This window comes from Lepus europaeus, chromosome 14 (genome assembly GCF_033115175.1).
Source record: "Lepus europaeus isolate LE1 chromosome 14, mLepTim1.pri, whole genome shotgun sequence".
In the NCBI taxonomy this organism is placed as follows: Eukaryota; Metazoa; Chordata; class Mammalia; order Lagomorpha; family Leporidae; genus Lepus; species Lepus europaeus.
In genome coordinates, this window is record NC_084840.1 from 95575477 (window position 1) to 95595173 (window position 19697).

At 52.2% G+C, this 19697-nt stretch overlaps 1 pseudogene; it reads right to left on the reverse strand.

Annotated features, from left to right (window-relative positions):
• LOC133773522 (carnosine N-methyltransferase-like) overlaps nucleotides 1–16232 on the reverse strand; it is a 67010-nt pseudogene extending 50778 nt beyond the window's left edge.
• Between the last annotated feature and the right edge of the window lie 3465 nt (nucleotides 16233–19697).

The window sequence follows — 19697 nt, forward strand, 5'->3', positions numbered from 1 at the left end:
GAAAAATCAATCGAGCTCAATTTATAACAGCTGTCGCCAGGCGTCTCGTACAGTAAAATGCTGGTTTCTCCGGGCACCAGTTCCATGAAGCAGCGAGTTGTGCATGGAGACAAAACAGCCTTTACTGTTCCCAACCTCAGCAGAGGTGGACGCTAACTCTGCCACCAACTACCGCGTTCTGTGTGCTGTTCCACTGGGAAGGAAGCCAGCAATGGGCCCCCGTGCTGTGCTCAGAATAATTACCGTATTCTCATAGACGTGCACCATGACTGCCACCAAAGCCAAACTTCAGAAAATGCCTAACAACTCAGTTGTGGGGAGGCTGGTGTCATGGCACAGGGCGGGCAGTATGTCTGTGATGCCAGCATCCGCATCAGAGTACCAGTTCAAGTCCCGGCTGCTCCACTTTCGATCCAACTCCCTGCTAATGTGCCTGGGAAAGCAGTGGAGGATGGACCAAGTGCTTGGGCCCCTGCACCCATGTGGGAGACCTGGATGGAGTTCCTGGCTCCAGACTTTTCTTTCTCCTCTCCCCTCCCCTCTCCCCCCTCCCCTCTCCCCTCTCCCCTCTCCCCTTCTCTCTTTTCTTTCTCTTTCTCTCTCTCTCTCTTTCTCTCGTGTGTGTGTGTGCGTGTGTGTGCCTGTCTCTCCTCCTCCCTGTCACTCTGCCTTTCAAACAAACACATATTTTAAAAAACAAGCCCCCATTTTTTTTTTGCATGTTTTACAACATGCTTTGCACTTAACAAGAAACCTCTAACCCAAGACCAAGTTCATGGCCTCGCGCAGCTCAGCATCAGCACCAGCCATGCAGCCCTTCTGCCCGGACTCCCCACTCTGTGCATCCCCATGGGTGTTTCTTCCCCTGTAGCTGCTCACTTAAGCCCTTCTGCAAGACCACTCTCAGAGCCAATTCCAGAAAGATCTCAGCCAGTCGTTCCGTCCCATCAAGATCTTCAGGCTTCAGCGGAGCCCCTGCCCCAGGGCATCGAAGGCCAAGTGGTCCCCGTTGCACCTGCCGGAGTCCCATATGCCTTCCTCAGCACAGACCGACACGACAGGACTCTCCGTGTGTTTTTAAAGGTTTGCACAAAGCTCCCATGTGGTGGTAGTGTGTGTTTCATGGTCCCACAGCACAGCAGCCACGCAGGTGAGAATTAAGTAACCAAGGAACATCTGTATATCTGCACCACCAGGGCCCACAGGCGCAGGGCAGAGCAACACAGCAGAGCCCGAGGCCGCCGCGTGCAGCCGGGGAAGCAGACGCCCACGTGGCTGTACCTGTGCACCTCTGGGCGGCCGTCTGACCTCACCACTCTCCGCTGCCCGGTGTAAGAACGGGTGTGGGACCCACGCTGGCATGCATCACTGTCTGGGGACGCTCAGGAGTCCCTGGGCCATGCTGCCCCCAGTCTGGAAATGAGACCAGTGCCCAGGGGAGAGCAGGATGAGGGAGAAGCAAGGATTGCCGGCCCTGGGCCTTGGGACCTGGAAGGAGCACAGGATGATTTCCCCTGGTGGGAGCCATTCGCACCGCAATCTCCAGCATGGGCCTCCCCAGGCCAAGCGGGAGCCCGGGCCTTGAACCTGTGTCTCTCTGGGCGTCGGTCTCCTCACTGACATCTGGGGGGATCTGATGAGAAAGCAGAGCCTCAGCACCCCCACCCCAGCCCCTCCCAGACACAGCGCACCCTGAAATCCGGGAGCACACACAGACTGTGCCAAAGAAGCTCCATACGCCTGAAAAGGGTTTTCCATAGAAACGCATGTGCATGTTTAAATAATTAATAAAAAATAACAGCAAAGATCTCACCCTTCAGGGAGTAGGGTTGCACAGCAGGTGAAGCCGACACTTGTGACACCAGCATCCCATAGCAAAGTGACGGGTTCAAGCCCCAGTCACTCTTCTTCCCATCCATCTTCCTGTGCCTGGGAAGGCAATGGAAGATGGCCCAAGGACTTGGGTCCCTGCACCCACATGGGAGACCCGGATGGAGTTCCTGGCTTCCAGCTTCATTCTGGCCGAACCCTGGCTAGTGCATGCATCTGGGGAGTGAACCAGTGCTTGGAAGATCTCTGTTTCTCCCTCTTTCTCTGTAACTCTTGTAACTAAATTCTTAAAACTCATAGTAAAACACCCATGAAATTTAGCATCTTAACCCTTTCCCAATGTCCGGTCCAGTGGCATTAAGTACACGGCCAGGCTGCCGTCACCACCATCCGTCCACAGGTAGCTCTCGACCTTGCCCAACTGAGAACCCCATACCCGTTATCCCATAGCTCCTCACGCCGCCCTGCCCAGCCACTCTGCTCTCCGCCTGTGTTCCTCTGGCGGCTGCCGGCCCCTCACACACGGGGAACCCTGCGGCGTGGCTTGAGTCGGCTGGCTTACCTCCCTGAGCACCACACCTCCAGGCTCGCCCGTGTGGTGGCAAGTGTCCGAACGCCCTTCCTTTTGACGGCTGAGTAATACTCCAGAAGCCGTTACACCACACTTTCTCACCCACTCACCCATCCATGCCCACTTGGGCTGCAATAGCAGAATGGTCTGGAAACAACAAGACAGGAAGCCCGGATGGAAACCAAGCTGGGAACCTATGTGCAGACTCCAGAGGGGTTCCCAGAGGTACGCACTTCCTGGGCGCTGGCCCCCTGTAGAGTCTGACCGGCTGTGAGCGTCCGGAGTTCTCTCATTACACGGAAAACAGACACTGTGATTCCTACAGCAGGGGAAATTCCCTGGGAAAACTTTCTAAAACTTCAGCGACTTGTTGACATCATTGAGAAACACACTCAAGAGTAGTTCCGATGCTCCTGATTAGTTTGGCTTGGTTTCTGTAACTAAGAACATGGGTTATCGATTTAAGTAGCGATTTAAGTATTTGTCAATACTTTCCTAACACCAGATCAAAAGCAGTATTAGAAGTTCATATGTTAGAGAAAAGGAAAAAATGCAACGCATGTGAGTGAAACTGAGATTCTGAGATCTGATTATTGCTCATAGCTCTTGTCTATACGCTTGGGGAATGGTGGCTTTTCTACTTACTACTTGTAGAAGTCTTTATTCAGTGGAATAAAGCTGGTGATTATAAAGTAAAATGAAAGTATGTCACTGTCAAAATTAAAAGACAAATCAGAATGGAAGGGGGGGGGGAAGGTAGCGTGGGAGGTGTCACTATGCTCTTAAATCTGGACGTAGGAGATACATGGAATCTGTTCCCCTTACATAAATAAAAACTTTTAATGTAAACAAATGTCATTTACAATAGTAGCCCCAGCGTCCACGGTTCTAACGCTTTGTCTGTTACTTTACCCACCTGCTGCTAACAGAGCTAGTGGGGTGACAGCTCTCAGACACTCCACTCAGACCACGCCGGGGCCAGGAATCCCTAACCCACCCCACCCCTGGCCTCTTGGCCACACCCTCGGGTGCGAGCGGCCAGGCCACGATGCCCGTGTGGATTCAGGTGACAACTTGTAATCCCCAGAGTCCCCTGGGGAGGTCACACCTGACATCCAAGGACACACGTGGGGCCGCTGGCTCCTTTCCCAGGTGTTTGATGAGGTCCTCGCACATCACATTCTAAAAATGAGTTTTTAATGGGCTTTAAAAATAGGATTTAAGGACTAAAATCCTCTACAGGATTGGGTGGGTTGAAGTTATTATTGATGCCTTGAATGCAAAAACTATTCTTAGGATCTCGGGTGAGTTAAAAGGGAGTCAGGGGACTTCAAACGTTTCCATTTTTATTGTCTAAGCAACACCTTGACTCGCCGGTTTCCGATCTCCCAGGGAACAAGAGTCACTTCCATGTCACCTATGGACGTGAGTGGAATGATTCTGGTGTCAAACAGTTAACCTGCTTACGTTCTTATGTGGAATTCACACGGAGGAAACCAAGGAGGATTTTCCCCGCCCTGGGACAGACTATCCTCACGGTAGTTCCAAGGTGCCGAGATTCCAATGTTTTCTGTGCCACCAGCTCCAAAGTTGAAAGAGTAGAGTTTAGAGCAGATAAGAGAGGAAACGGGGAGGAGCTCCCCACTTGCGGGATTTCTGACCTCTACTTTCCTCTTTGGGGAGCCCCCCTCTCCAAGCCTACACTTGGGACCCAGTGCCTGTGTGAGCCCCACCCCTTCCCGTTGCCTGGCCCCAAGCCCTGTCAATCAGCTCAGCTCAGCTCAGCCTTGGAACCGGCTCCACAGCAGCACCCACAGAGAGATTTCTTCAAATAACTCTCAGCGGTCTTAGTTTCTCGACTCAACATCGCTCCCTGATTTACATATCTGCTCCGTTTATCACCATACGATCTTAACACTTTGTAAATTTTTAAAATCTTTTGTTATCTAAAATGATGCACTTAATGAAAGCGGATGCTATGGCACAGCTTAAAATATTCTGAGGGCGTTTCGCCTAGCAGTGACGATGTGGACGAGGCTGCCTGCCTTCCACATCTGAGTGCTGGGGTCCCGGACCCCCGGCTCCAGCTACACACTCCGGCTTTGTGCAATTGTGCACGCTGGGAGGCAGCCAGGATAACTCATAGCGGAGGCCCTGCTCCCATGGGGGAGCCCTGGACTGGGTGTCCTGCTCCCAGTTTTAGCTCAGCCCGGGCCAGCCCTGACCACTGTGGGCATTTGGGAAATAAACCGGCATTCTCCCTCTTTGCTCTCAAATTAAAAAAATATATAAATAACATATTACAACACTGCCCCACACTCCCCAGCCTCCTAGTCTACAGTTCTGCAGCAAAAACCTTTCAAACTCTCAGCTGCTTAGCCAGGCATTTATATACCTACACATTTCCCTATATTACACAGAGGCGGCTATCACTTAACTTATTGAAAATTAACCGCTGCCGCCGGCGCCGTGGCTCAACAGGTTAATCCTCCGCCTGCAGCGCCAGCACACCAGGTTCTAGTCCCGGTCGGGGCGCCGGATTCTGTCCCGGTTGCTCCTCTTCCAGGCCAGCTCTCTGCTGTGGCCCGGGAGTGCAGTGGAGGATGGCCCAAGTGCTTGGGCCCTGCACCCCATGGGAGACCAGCATAAGCACCTGGCTCCTGGCTTCAGATCAGCGCGGTGCACCAGCTACAGCGCGCCGGCCACAGCGGCCATTGGAGGGTGAACCAACGGCAAAGGAAGACCTTTCTCTCTCTCTCTCTCTCTCTCACTGTCCACTCTGCCTGTCAAAAAAAAAAAAAAAGAAAGAAAAGAAAAAGAAAATTAACCGCTGCCAAGTGAACACCCCAGGGATACTCAGTACATTCCCCATGCTGTGCAAACACAACAGGTGCAACACTGTGCAACCACAAGGCGTTTTGCTATCTAGTAGCAAAACATCTGCGTCCCTCCAAAGTAAAAGTCCCTCCCCACCAGGCGGCCCCTCCCCATTCTCCCGACCCCTGGAACCAGCTGGAATCTGTGGATTCACCCATCCTGAATACTTCCCGTATTCACACGACCCACAGTCCTTAGTGTCTGCCTCCCTTCAGCGCCGCCAACAATATCCTATTGCTTTGGAGGTCCCCCGTGCTGTGGCATTTCTCGGTCCTGCACCGCTGTCGGCAGAGACCACATCGGCACATGCATTCAGCCCTTGGACACTTGGGCTGTCTCCGTCCTCCTACTCCTGTGAACAGGCAGCTATGCCCACGGCAACACACCTGCTTCTTTGACTCTCCGTATCCTGTGCTTTGGGGTCTGCACCCACATTCTCATGGTAACTCTGTGTTTAGCTCGGCGAGGACCCACCCAACACAAACACGTGTCTGCTGTGCACCAGATGAGCTGGGAGGAAGTGCATGTGTTCATCAAGTGGGCCTCTTCCAGATCCTGTCTGGAGAGTCCCTGAACGCACATGGCTCAAAGCTATTCACTAAGTAGGCTTCATTTACAGAGCTATAGGAAAACACAGCGCAGAATGCACTCCCTTTGTTTTAAAAAAAAAAAATAGTTTTATGTATTTATTTGAAAGTCAGATCTACAGATAGCAGGAGAGACAGAGAGATCTTCCACCAGCTGGTTCACTCCCAAAACAGCTACAACAGCCAGGGCTGGGCCTGGCTGAAGCCAGAAGCCAGGAGCACCAACTGGGTCTCCTACACAGGTGGCAGGGACCCAAGTACTTGAGTCACCACCTATGGGCTCCCAGAACGCACATTAGCAGGAAACTGGAATTGAAACAGTGGTAGGACTTGCACCCAAACACTCCAACAGGGGTCGTAGCCTTCCCAACGCAGCATCATCACCACTGTGCCCACCCCTACCCACGTGAGGCGTGAACTAGATGATCTCTTTAAAGAGGTTAGCTGGAGCCAGCGCTGTGGCGCACTGGGTTAATCCTCTGCCTGTGGCGCCGGCATCCCATATAGGCGCCGGTTCGAGTCCCAGCTGCTCCACTTCCAATCCAGCTCTCTGCTGTGGCCTGGAAAAGCAGTAGAAGATGGCCCAAGTGCTTGGGGCCCTGCATCCATGTGGGAGACCTGGAAGAAGCTCCTGGCTCTTGCTAGCTGTTGTGGCCATTTGGGGAGTAAACCAATGGAAGGAAGGCCTTTCTCTCTGTCTCTAGCTCTCAAATAAATAGATAAAATCTTTAAAAAGGCCCAGGAAAGGCTTGCTGGCGTGCATCTTCAGAGAGGATGTGTGGGCTGGCCCCAGGCTGCGAGTCTGCCTTAGTCAGGGCTGGACAGAGCCACAGGAAGAACAGAGTCAGACTCTCTGCTGGTAAAATAAACTGATCAGCGGCAGAGAACGGAACACAGCAGCTGTTGGTTCTGGCCTTGCGGTCTTAGAAACTGAGAAACAGCTCAGCATGTCGCTAGGGACAAACAGCCCAAAGGGGACAGTTTGCTCTGACCAGAACCTGTGCCGAACGGGACTCAGCATGCCACCGCGGCTACCAGAGAAGGTAAGCGTGGTCCAAAGTTTGATAGCTTCAAGCAGTTCGACTCAGATTCTGTAGCCATTTGCTGCCTGAACTCATGTCTCCTGATACCTCAGCTAACCCGTAACGCATCTCTCCCAGCTCTGTTCCAAACCCTTAGCTCATGACTTGAAACTCTGACTCCGCTTGGCTCCCCTGCCCACTCAGCTCTTGAGACGCCTGCCGACCTCCTGGTGGTCCCCATCATCACCTGTGAGACCACCCCATGAAGCAGGCACCTGCCAGAGCATCCCCCAGCCACCCCACACCCTTAGCGGCTCTGAACATTCCAGAAGTAACTCTATACTCTGGGGAGACCGGTAAAGATTGAACTAAGGCAGAATGTGCAAATCTTCTGAAAATATGGGATTGACAGCATAAGAAATACACCGTAGACTCCTGTATTATTTAAACAGCATTTATAGTAATTAAAAACTAGGTATCAGTGACACGTGCAACTCCATCACATTTTTAAAAAGCGGAAATATCGGCACGAGAGCATTTGATCTTTCACAGTCAACTCAGAAGTTCAAAGGCGCTAAGAAAATAAAACCCAACCGCTCCTGACATTTGCAATGAATATTCATTTGGCTTAAATGATTTGTTCAGCACTTCAAAGAAAAATGCCCTTGAAATAAAAGCGGGTTCCTAATAGATATCGCCGAACGACGTACCTGTCCACGCAGTCATTTTATATTTATCCGCCAACAATCTCCCGTCTACACTGGGTTGATGACAGCCCCGTAGCAACTTGAAAGTCTGCTAAGATGTCGTGGACCGAGCTCATCACAGGGTCTGAGCCAACACTCAGTCCCACAGGGCGAGAACACAGGGCTGGGGACTGAATGTGTATCCCGCTCTAACCTCACACTGAAGAGTAGCAGCTTCTGCCTCGGCTCTCCCCGCACCTCGGTGCCGGTCCTGCTCCTACCCCGGCAGCTGTCCTTGAGCTCCACAGGAAGGATGTATAGACGCGTCTTCCCCCGCGTCTGTAGGATCCGCACACGACTCTCCTCGGGGAGGTCCAGATGTGAGGTCTGGAAGGCAGGCCCGGGGGTTCCGCAGACAAGAGGTCTGAAGCATAAAGGCTGAGGCTCCCCGGGGCAGCAGCCGTCCCCACGATCCCCGCACACCACGTGTCCTGATGGTGGCTGGTCCCTCATCCTCCTGGAAGCCCTCGTTCCAGGCGTCAACATCTCCCCACTGAGACACCGGAGGAGCTCCCATTCCCTCTCTCCCATTCTGCCCCAGGAGAGGGGAGTGGTGGGCTGCACCTGCTGACGCCTGACCTCAAGTGGACCAGGCTTTCCACTTTCCGGGACCACACCCACAGAGCTCTCCTCCATTTCTTGTTCCCAACCCTTGGGCATTCGCTTCCCATGGTTGCCGAGACAAATCCTCGCCAATTCAGTGGCTTCAAACAACACAATGTTTAAAAAAATTATTTGTTTATTTGAGGGGCAGAGAAACAGAGAGCACGCCCATCCGTTGGTTCATTCTCCAAATGCCTGCAACAGCCAGGGCTGGGCCAGGCCACAGCTGCAGCCAGGAGCTCCATCCAGGTCTCCCATGTGGGTGGCAGGGGCCCCACAACCTGCCACTTCCCAGGTGCATTAGCCAAGAGCTGGATCAGAAGTGGAGCGGCTGGGACTTGAACCGGCACTTGCATGTGGAATGTGGGTGTTCCGAGTGGTGGCTTAGCACAGCGCCCACCCGGCGAAGCGCCCACTTTGGTTGAAGCCTAAAGCAAATGTTCTCCGGTAGACTTTCCAGAGTTCTCATGGAGGATTACACAGGCAAGCAGAAGCACCATTTACGTCCTCTATCCGGCCGGCAATGCTGTGTAGCTGGTTTGCTTTATTGATCAGACCCTGGCAGACCCAGGGTGCTTTAGACTCACAGACCCTGCTCCACGGGTGCCTGATGAAGCACGTGAAGATTCTTCTGGAACGGAATCTGTGTCTGACGCATCTCCTCTGTGACTCGGATCTTGGTTAAGACACCTTTTTTGAGATCCAGGCGCACTTGGTATACACCTGTGCCTGAATCAAATTCAACGCAGGCCAGTGCTGTGGCTCACTAGGCTAATCCTCCACCTGCGGCACCAGCAACTGGGGTTCTAGTCCCGGTTGGGGCACCGGATTCTGTCTCAGTTGCTCCTCTTCCAGTCCAGCTCCCTGCTGTGGCCCGGGAAGGCAGTGGAGGATGGCCCAAGTGCTTGGGCCCTGCACTCGCATGGGAGACCAGGAGAAGCACCTGGCTCCTGGCTTTGGATCGGCGCAGTGTGCCAGCCGTAGCAGCCATTTAGGGGGTGAACCAACGGAAGGAAGACCTTAACAACAACAACAAAACAAATTCAACACAACTCGAACTGTCAGCAACAAAGAATGCAATGAGCAAAAACACTTTCACCCCCTGACACTAAAATACGGCAAAAACCACCGCCCCCCTGCTTTCCCACTTGCCGTCGGTGCCACACCAAAAGCCTCCGAAGAGCTGGTCAATGAGGCCACTCTATTCAATCGGCTGGATCACCACGGAGACACTGCGTCGCTCAGACTGCCATCTCTTCAGCCAAGACAGCCCGCACCGGCTATAAATACAGCCATCTTCATGACACTCCTAACTGAATACTTAATCAGCATCAGATGGAGCAACGTCCTTGGTGGCAGCCACACGGCCGTGTTAAAGGGCACAGCACCGCCCCACGCAGGGCCCGCGTCATCGGCTGGACGGAGAACAGCACTGTTTGATCAGAACGCGCCAAAGGATTAATGGGAATTCTAAAAGCTGGTGAGGGCAAAGCCAAAATGCCAGGATCCTGAATGCAGCTCAGGGACTCCCAGACCTAGAAAAGGCACTGGGGACCCCGCTCCGCACCTGCCGCTAGCCCAGCTATTCCCTCAGCCACGCACGCACTCACTTGCGTTTGCTCATTCATTCATTCCTCCCGCATCTGAAATGCTCATTATTACCTCCACGACGATTCAATCTGCACGCATTATGAAAATAAGCAGCCCGTGGGGCAGGCGTTCGGCTCGTAGGGAAGACACCGGTGGGGACAACCACGTCCCACGTCCAAGGCCCGGTTCCAGCTTCCTGCCAACGCACACCCTGGGAGGCAGAGGCGGCAGCTGTAACACCTGGGCCTGGAAGACCTGGAGGCAGTGCTGGGCTCCTGGCTTCAGCCTGGCCCAGCCCTGGCCATGGCTAGCATTTGGGGAGTGAACCAGCGATGGAAGATTCGTCCCTCTGTATTTCTGACTCTCTAATTAATAACAATAAGAAATACAGACTGGACCTTCAACCCCCATGCCTCTTTTTGTACTGTTAAACAAACAACCTTGTCGCCTGGCCTTTCTCCCATGCTTCTCTCTACAAAAACCTATAACCCATTCTTAAAGCCTTCGGTCTGTTCTGTTTCCCTCTAGCCTCCATTGTGAGCCCTGTAGAAGTGAAATACGGAAACAGGAAGAGAGAGGAGATGGGAGTTAACCCAGAAGTCAACACAGCCACATCCCACGCGGCAGCACCTGGGTTCAAGGCCTGGCTCCAGCTCCCAACCCCGCCTCCTGTCAACGCACACCCCGGGAGGCAGTGGTGATGGCTCAAGCAGTTGGGTTCCCGCCATCCACCTGCACGGGAGACCTGGATTGAGTTTCCAGCTCCTGGCTTTGGCCTGGCCCAGCCTCAGCGGTGACAGACATTCGGGGGCAAACTTGCAAATGAGAGCTTGCTTGCTTTCTCATATTCTCTCCCTCTCCCTCTCTCTCTCTCTGATTTTTTTTTTTAAGATTTATTCATTTGAAAGTCAGAGTTGCAGAGAGAAAGAGAGAGAAGAGAGAGAAAGAGAGAGAGAGAGGTCGCTGGTTCACTCCCCAGATGGCCACAACGGCCAGAGCTGCACCGATCCGAAGCCAGGAGCTTCCTCTGGGTCTCCCATGTGGGTGCAGGGGCCCAAGGACTTGGGCCATCCTCCACTGCTTCCCCAGGCCACAGCAGGAAGATGGATCGGAAGTGGAGCAGTCAGGACTTGAACCAGTGTCCATACACAATGCTGGCACTGAAGCCGTTAAGCCCCAATGCCGGCCGCCATCTCAGACACCTTTTGAAAACAAATTTTAAAACGGAAAACAGGAGGAAGAGAGGATGATGTTTCTCTTCTGAAGGAAAATGTGAAATAAAAATAAGACGGGCGAATCCAGAGGAAGAAATTCCAACACAGGGAATGCAGCCATCTGAAGACAGCGAGGAGGCCCCTCGCAGGACCTGGTCTGGATCCTCCCCCCCACCCCCATGCCCCTCACCCCCTGCCCCCAGCCCGTCTCCCTCCCTGGGTTGCCCTGCCTCTTGCTGCCCCTGCCCCACCCCCTCGGGCCCTCTCCTGCTTCCTCCCAGAGCTGAAGGCCCAGTGTGCTGCTCCCCCCCCCCCCGGGACGTGAACCAAACTCCCCCAACCACAGGCTCTCCCAGCCACAGGAGCCTCCCCCAAAAAATGCACAAAACACAGCTGTCACTTTAAGTGAGCTGTAATTCATGCCGTCTGTCCAGCCCAGGGCCGGCCACGCGCGTCTATTTGAACTTGGCAGTGATAGACTCACTTCCACACACACACAGATAACCGACACGCATTCTGGGGGAATAACGTATAAAAAAGGACATAACAGAACCCACGCGTTACACGGGCCCTCCCCACACCGCCTCCAGCGGCGACCAGGAATCCTGCGTCCTCTGCAGAATCCACCTGGGGGTCTCCTCCCCTCTCTGTCCTGCTGCCTGGGGCCCACCGCCGGCCCTGGACTCCTCCCTCCTATCCCCGTCACACTGTGCCGGTCCCCAAAGTGGCTGAGACAGCCGTAACAAGAAGAAAGAAGATCAGGCCACTTGGCACCCCAATACCCAAACCAGATAAAGGTATTACAAGAACATAAAATTACAGCCCCATGTCCCTTAGGAATAGACACACGGAAGCCCTCAGCCAAGTGTGAAAACACACAAAAGGGTCTACACAGCACAGCCTGGGATTTATCCCAGGAATGCAAAGTCGGTTTAACATCTGAAAATCAGTGAAGGCAATCACCATATTAGAAGAGTACCCAGAAGCCGTAAGATCATCTCAGTAGGTACAGAACAGCACTCCACAAAACCCAATACGCAGGAAGATAAAAACACTCAACAAACTTGGGAACCAAAGGGATCTCCCTCCACCTGAGCAACAACGCCTCTGAAAAGCCCACAGGTAAGGTCACACTCAAGGGTGGGAGCTTCCGTGCGCTTCCCTAGGAGACAAGCCAGCGAGTCCGCTTCTGCAACTTCTATTCCAGGTGGCCCTGCAGGTGCAGGGAAGTGGAGGCAGAGAAAGAAGGGGGGGGGGGAGGAAGGGGGCAAGCAGGTTGGAAAGGGAGAAACAGAGCTCTGTTTGCTGGTGACATAGCACTGCATAAAGATCCTCTCCCAATCCACCTAAAAGCTCCTCAAGGCCCCGATGTCAGAATTAAGTTCTGGCTCACTAGGGGAACTAAAAAGCATTAAAACTAATAAAACTGCTCAGCAACCCTGCAGGGACTAAGACCAACGCACAAATTTCAACCGTATTTGTATACTGCAGCAATGAACGATTCAAACATCAAATTAAAAACCAATTTGATTTATAATAGCATCCAAAGAATAAAATACTTAAGAATAAGGGGAATAAGAGGCAGGTAAAACTTGCGCTCTCAGGGTGGGTGTATGGTGCGGTGGTCTCGATGACCCTTGGGAAGCCCTCATGACAGACCCAGCGCCTGCATTCAAGCCCCGGCTCCCCTTCTGACACCAGCTTCCTGCCAGTGCTCACCGGGGAGACAGTGGGGGACGCCAGCTGCTTGGGAGACCCGGGTTGAGTTCCTGGCTCCTAGAGGTGGCCCTGCCTAGCCCCAGCTCTGTTGGATACTTGAGGATACCAGAGAATAAGCAACCTCCTTCTGTTTACCATTCTGCCTTTCAGACAAACGAAAAATAAACAAAACTCCTTAAAGTTATGTTCTTGAAACTGTGCAACAGCATTGAAAACATTAAAGAAGACCTTAAGAAATGAAAAATCATTGACAAGATGGGTACTGTTGAGAGGATATTATTCCTCGAATTAATCTACAGATTCAACACAATCTACCAAAGTCTCAGCTGGGTTTATTTATTTATTTATCAGAGACGGACAAGTAGATACTAAAATGTATATTTAAATTAAGTAGAACTAGAGAACTCAGACTTTGCTATTTAAAAACATACAGTGCTCAAGAAAAAGTGGTACTGGCATAAGAATAAACATATGGATCAATGGACTAATACTTCAAGTCCAGAAATAAAACCTAACATTTCTGGTCAATTGGTTTCAGCCAGGTACAAAGAACATTTGATTCTTTTCCACAAATGGCATTGGGATGACTGAATATTTACATGCAAAAGTATAAAGTTGGTGCGCTCCCTCACATCACGCACAAAAAATCCATACTCAAAATAGATGATAAATATATGCACATTTAACCGGAATTCAAAGTAGTGATCAGTGCCGCTGGGAAAGCCGGGGGAGGTGGCACAGAGCTCCCGACGCTCGTCAGCTCGGTGGGCTGCCCAGGGCTCACAATGCTGAATGATACCCTGGGGCTGGTAGCCGCAAACACACACAAAAAGAGAAGGAAATACAAGGGCTGGTTGCCTTCCAGTGGTTGGTTGAAACTACGTATACAGTTCAAGGAGTTGCATTATATCCCTTAAAATGTGCAAGCATTGCACCTTAACCTAAAATTTAAGCATCAATTTAAAAAAGAAAAAAATGAAGCAACAGCCAGCATAGCCAAAGTCTTAGAATAAATCATAGGGGTACGTCTTAATGAAGTTCAATTTATTGCACAAGTGACAAAGAGAAAAAAAACTGCACATCGCCAAACCATCAAACCCTGTGCTACGAACTAAACCATCAGGAGAGTGAAAAGCCAAGCCACAGGAAGTGGACTGGGCGTCACACATCTGACGAGGGACCAGTATCTAGAATAAAGAACATGTACATCTCAGTAATTTTTTTTAAAAAAAAAATGGGTTTTTAAAAGGACAATGAATTTGAATAGACACGCAAATGTCCAATAAATGTCCACATAAGATGCTCAACATCTCTGGTCACCGGAGGAATACAAACTGCAAGCAGGAGATACCGCCTCGCACCCCCTCGGACGTGGGCATGTGACTCCGTTTTCGTGAACCGTTCAGAGCAGGCAAATCCATGGGGACAGAGCGGCTGCAGGGCCGTGGGGCTGGGAGGTAATGAGGCAGCGGTGGCTCACTGCCGAGGACCACGCCAGTCTCCGGGGAGATGTTCCTAAACCAGGCCCTGGCAACAGCTGCACACGCCGTGAACACGCTTCTGAACTGAACTGCAGGGGTGACCTGTGCATCACACGGACTTCACAAAGTCCATGGAAAACGGGATTAATCGCTGTTTGCGTGCAAAAATTATTTTGCAATCCAACTTTTTTCATAGAAAAGATCATTTTCCATGACCTCTTTGAAGACTTCCTGTGTGCAAATACATATTACACACACACATATAATGTATATTATATATATTTTTGCATATATATTTGTTTTACATCAGTTCCCTGAAATTTGGGTTCCCAAAGACCCACCTGGATGGCCTCTTCCAAGGATCAGCAAGTTGATATAGAGACCCAACCTGACCCTCAACCGCTTTCTGTCTCTGTACTGTCCTGTGCGAGACGTTTTTACGGGACCAGCGTTGTGGCGCAGCAGGTTAGGGTAAGCCACCACCTGAGACACCAGCATCCCATGAGCAGAGGCTGCAGCCCCGGCTGCTCCACTTCTGATCCAGCTCCCTGCTAACGTGCCTGGGAAAGCAGCGGAGGATGGCCCAAGTGTTTCCACCCCTGCCACCCACGTGGGAGACCAGGATGGAGTTCCCGGCTCCTGGCTGTTGCGGACATTTGGGGAGCAAACCAGCAGATGGAAGCTCTCCTCCATCTCTCCCTCCCTGTAACTCTGCCTTTCGAACAAATAAATAACTCTTTTTTTTTTAAGATTTATTTGAAAGTCAGAGTTACACAGAGAGAGGAGAGGCAGAGAGAGAGAGAGAGAGAGAGGTCTTCCACCCACTGGTTCACTCCCCAATTGGCCCCAACAGCCAGAGCTGGGCTGATCCAAAGCCAGGAGCTTCTTCCAGGTCTCCCACACAAGTGCAGGGGCCCAAGCCCTTGGGCCATCTTTCACTGCTTCCCCAGGCCACAAGAGAGAGCCAGATCAGAAGTGGAGCAGCCGGGACTCGAACCGGCGTTCATATGGGATGCCGGCACTGCAGGCGGCGGCTTTACCTGCTATGCCACAGCACCAGCCCCAAGAACATTTTTTTAAATCAGTTTTTTTTTTTTTTTTGACAGAGTGGACAGTGAGAGAGAGAGAAAGGTCTTCCTTTTCCGTTGCTTCACCCTCCAATGGCCGCTGCGGCCGGCGCACCACGCTGATCCGATGGCAGGAGCCAGGTGCTTCTCCTGGTCTACCATGGGGTGCAGGGTCCAAGCACTTGGGCCATCCTCCACTGCACTCCCGGGCCACAGCAGAGAGCTGGCCTGGAAAAGGAGCAACCAGGACAGAATCCAGCACCCCAACCGGGACTAGAACCTGGGGTGCTGGTGCTGCTGGTGGAGGATTAGCCAAGTGAGCCATGGCACTGGCTCCCAAGAACATTTTTTAAAAATAGCTTTTACATTTCAAAAGGTTGTTTAAAAAAATACTATAACAAACCCCTACCACGGAGCACAAAGTCTAACGCAGAAGTTTATAGAAGTCTGGCCCTTCAGGTGCACCGTTTCCAAGTGTTTTCCCTACATTTAGCGAGCAGAGGAGCGAGGACAAGAGGAAGACTTGGCCTTTGCTCTCCATCATTGCTAGCGGTGCGGGAGCCGCCCTGTGCAGCTGCGCTGTTAAACAGGTCTTGAAGCGTTCTGCAAACCGGGGGACACACGGCTGGAGCTGGCTACTGCAGAAACATTGACAACACAGAGGGCGCACACCCTGCAAACACGCCAGCACCCCTCTAAAGAAAAACCCTCTGAAAAGCTCACCTTTGAAGAGCTCAGAAATCTGCGAGAGAGGCAGCTCTGAACCAGAGTCCCGGTCCATGTTGGAGACGCCACTGCACAGGATGAGAGTGGGCGGGGAAGCACGTGGGGGGACGGCCGGGTCCCTCCAGAGAGGGGGAACCTCAGGTTCCCCCACCATGGCTCTTTCTGACCCTCCCCCAGCCCCGTACCTCCTGTGCTCCATGCAAACGAGCGAAAGGCAGGAGCAGCTTGGCTCCCCAGCTCCGGAGACGTCTTTGAAGGAAATCGCGTGGCGGCCTCGTGCCAGGACTGTTGCAGGTGAAACCAAGCCCCGGCGTGCACCTGGGTTCACAGGTGCAGGTTCCCAGGGGGGGTTGTGGAGTAAGCAAGGAGCTGAGGGGCGATCACTTAGAAAACCGCCAACCTAGAGCTCCACCGTGTGACGCGACAAAAATTAGGGTCCTATTAATGAGAAATTCGGGCAATTGTAACTACATTCAACGCTCAGCCGTCCGTAAAGCAGGCTTCTCCCAAGGTGGCTGGGAACCTGAATTCCAGGGAGTGCTGTTTGCGAGAGGATACAATTGCCAAACCACCTCCATATGTGTGTGAACCGGGCAGGAAAACATTGAGGGGAGAAGCAAGGCTCTTGGGAAAAGGCCAAGTCACCCTCCTGCTTCTGTCCTCCGGTCTCTCTCTCTCTCTCTCTCTCTCTCTCTCTCTCTCTCTCTCTCTCTCTCCAAAAGAGTTGCTCTGCCTGCACTCCCTTTACAGCTCCAAGAAAATGGATTTCTCACGGATATATTTCAAGGTTGTTGGCCCCGTTTTTGCTGCTGTGGTAACTTTTCCTGGCTCCAGAAAAGCTAACTCCCAACTCATGTACATCGGACAAGGTCACGGCGCATGAGAACAGAGCTGCTAGCTGTGGACCTGAGGCTTCTTTCTCAGATGAAAAAATAAATAAATAAAAATGGGCACAACGTAACATTTTCCCATGGCAAGGCAAAACCACGAATTCACAGCGTTGAATGCACTGTGTGTGGGGGCAACTTTTTTTTTTTTTAAGTTTACTTGAGGAGGGGGGAGAGAGAGAGAGAGAGGTCATCCATCCTCTGGTTCCCTCCCCAAATGCTCACAGGAGCAGAGCCAGACAAGTCTAAGGTGGGAGCCGAATACTCAATCCGGGACTCACATATGGGTCACTCGCGCCATCACCATTGTCTCCCACGTTCTTTGCTGACAGGAACCTGGAATCAGGAGCCAGAACCGGGAATTGAACCTAAGTGCTCTTGGAATAGGGACTTAAAAAAAAAAAAAAAGATTTATTTAATTGAAAGAGTTGGGGTGGGGGCTGGAGAGAAGCTGGCGGCCACCTGAGCTGGTTTTCCACGGCTTTTCCGGCTGCTTGCTGGGTTTCCCTCTTGCTTCTTTGAATGCCAACTCTCGTGCCTCCTGATGCAACAAATGGTAGTTGGGGAGGAGTTAGGAGCATTGCCCCACAAAACGAAAGGTTAAATAAAAGGAGCCCTGTAATGCCGTCCCTAGGGCTAGGAGGGACGTAGGCGCTAACCAGCACTTCTTAATTGCTTACCAATAAGCTGCACCTGTTTAAATGCACTGTTATCCGAGCTGATCGGGTGCGTGGATGGCTCTGCCGGGATCTGGGTGAGCACACACTGTGCGACACTATGACATGTCTATAAAAATTACTGTATTAAACTGTAGAGCACCGATTCCTACTAGCGCAAAGCAGACATGTTTTAAAAATGGACTTGGCAGGGGGCTCTGGCATTGTGGCGCAGCAGGTTAAGCTGCCGCCTGTGATGCTGGCATCCCACATGAGTGCCGATTTGAATCCCAGCTGCTCCACTTCTGATCCAGCTCCCAGCTAACGTGTCTGGGAAAGCAGTGGAGGATGGTGCAAGTGCTTGGGCCCCTGCACCCAGTGGGAGACAACGATGGAATTCCAGGCTCCTGGCTTCTGCCTGGCCTAGCCCTGGCTGCTGCAGCCATTTGGGGAGTGAACCAGTGAGTGGAAGATTCTCTCTCTCGCTCCCTCTCTCTCTCTCCCTGAAACCTCTGCAATGATGCAGAGAAATGAGAAATGGTGACAGCAGTGGTTCGAGGCTAGTGGCAAGGAAGGCGGTGAGCGGCACAGAATATGTCACAGAAGCAGGACCACTGGATTGGTTCACAAGTGCTGGCTGTGGCGACACCAAGGTCTGGGGCCAGGCGCCAGCCAAATGGAGCTGCCACACCCTCAAGGAGCCTTCGGTGAGAGGGCAGCCGGTCAGGGTCTCAGCTGTCCAGAGTCGCGGCCACAGGAACAAACGTGATTCCCAACGTAGGAGCATTGGAGGGGTCCCCGTCTACTCATGTCTCCTCTCCTTCATTCTCTGACCCACTTGTTCATTCCTTTGTTCAAAAATACATTTCCTGGGCCCACGCTGTGGTATGGTGGGCTAAGCCTCCACCTGCAGTGCCAGCATCCCACATGGGCACCCATTTGTGTCCCAGCTGCTCCACTTCCGATCCAGCTTCCTGCTGATACACCTGGGAAAGCAAGTCCCTGGGCCCCTGCACCCACATGGGAAACCCAGAAGAAGCTCCTGGCTTCTGCCTGGCCCAGTCCCAGCCATTGTGGCCATTTGGGGAGTGAACCAGCAAATGGAAGATATCTCCCCCCCACCCTTATCTCCTCTCCCTCTCCCTCTTTCTCTCCCTGATTTAAAAATAAAAATAAATTTTGGGCTGGCATCATGGCACAGAGAGTGAAACCACCACCTGGGATGCCGGCATCCCATATGAGCGCCGGTTCTAGTCCTGGCTGCTCCACTTCTGATCCAGCTCTCTGCTATGGGCTGGGAAAGCAGCAGAAAATGGCCCAAGTGCTTGGGCCCTGCACCCACGTGGGAGACCTAGAAGAAGCTCCTAGCTCCTGGCTCCAGCTTGGCCCAGCCCCAGCCATTGCTGCCATTTTGGGAGTGAACCAGCAGATGGAAGACCTCTCTCTCTCTCTCTCTCCCCCTCCCAGCCCCCCCACCTTTCAAATAAATAAATACATCTTTAAAAATAAAAATAAATTTTAAAAGCTAAAACAAAGCAAGTCATGTGTGAGGCAGTAGGGAAGAAGCCAGTCCGAGTGACCCTGGGCAAAGCCACGTCTCTGCCCCAGACTCAGCTTCCTCTTCCTCAAATCGGGCCCACAGTGGTTCTGCTTGGAGGACGGCGTGAGTCCATCCTTGGCAAACAGAAGGAGAAGGACCTGCACTTGGGTGTGGGGTCCCTCCCAAGCCCACCGGGGCCAGGCACGGGCTCGGCTGAGCCTTCGCACGGGTTCCTGGAAGATGCACACACAGAGCTTCCAGATCTGCAGAACTGTGGCGCTATGATTTCTAAACGAGGTCATGGATCACCCCACAGCCCCATAACCTCAGCATTTCCATACCCCAACTAAAACTCGGACATAAACCGCTTCCCCCCAGAGCTGCCGCTTCGCCCAATCGGCAGGAGCCCTGTAAATCAAACCTGCAACAGGAGGCAAATCTCAACGTTTGCTAAGGAATGCCAAAGTTCAGCTACCACGCAGAGCATTTCTTTGTATTTACTTCAAACACATAATTCTGCAGTCACCATAGACTGTCCACACTCACACGTCTGTAGAATTCTGCCAGAGTCTCCCAGTGGC